Source organism: Solanum tuberosum, unplaced genomic scaffold, assembly GCF_000226075.1.
Source record: "Solanum tuberosum cultivar DM 1-3 516 R44 unplaced genomic scaffold, SolTub_3.0 scf00307, whole genome shotgun sequence".
In the NCBI taxonomy this organism is placed as follows: Eukaryota; Viridiplantae; Streptophyta; class Magnoliopsida; order Solanales; family Solanaceae; genus Solanum; species Solanum tuberosum.
The window spans coordinates 620,638-621,834 of NW_006239230.1; positions in this window are offsets into that span (position 1 = coordinate 620,638).

The window sequence follows — 1,197 nt, forward strand, 5'->3', positions numbered from 1 at the left end:
GTTACTAAAAGTTTTAACACATCGATTTAAATTTTGGGAACAAACGAGGTACCTATGACACTAAACATTCTTCAAATAAGTGTAGTAACCTAAGAATTTTAATTAGGAATATTACTCATTGGTGCTAAACATACACAGCATGGCAAGACGTTAAAATGTCACAACCGTGCTAGTTGTCAAAATATGTCATTTTCACAAATCCATCAAGCTCATTTGATATATTTATGCCAGTCTAGTATATTGTTGACTCATGATTTTGGACTTATTCTTACCGATTTAATTTTATTGCAAAGGCGATTCTAACTAAAAACGTGAATTTATCTTTAAATAAATGGAAAAAAATTGTTTTTATAGATTCCTTACAAAAAAATTTAGTTTTATGATTTTTTATAAAATATTTCATTTTTTACACCTAAGAAAAAATTTCTATTTTAAAACATAAAAAAATTAAATAAAATGTTTTTTTTTTTATTTCATTAGTGATCAAGAAATCTTTTACTCTTTCGAGTCATGAACCACAACGATGCATGATTGTGGATAGGGGTGTTCACGGGTTGGTTTGGATCGGTTATTGGTCAAAACCAAAACCAAACCAACTTGATCGGTTTTAAAATTATCAAAACCAAATCAAACCAAATACAATATACATTTATCGGTTTGGTTATTATCGGTTTCGGTTTGGTTCGGTTCGGTTATTCGGTTATTAACCATACACAAAAATAAAAGAAACAATTCATTTAAAATGTGAAAAAAGTGACAACAATCCATTCAAAACGAAAAATAGTTAGAATGACTTAAATTAGTAAACTTTCAATCACTAAATTTACTATCAATAAAGCTTTAAAATTCACTATATTGGCCTAGAAGGAAGAGACAATAACATTTTCAGTCCCACAAAAAATTGTCATAGACACTCATATACATGAAATCAATAAGATAAATGTTTCATCTTGGGCATTTTTGCTTTCAATAAGTAAATTATAAAGAAATTTTAATGAAAATATGTATAAGATCTTTAAAATTGTTTATAAAAATAATATATTAAGTATGTATATTAATAAAATATATGTATATAATTCATCGGTTCGGTTCGGTTATTTCTTCGGTTTTTTTCGAATAAAACCATAACCAAACCAAATACTATCGGTTTTCAAAAATCTAAAACCAAACCCAAATAAAATTGGTTTTATTTTATCG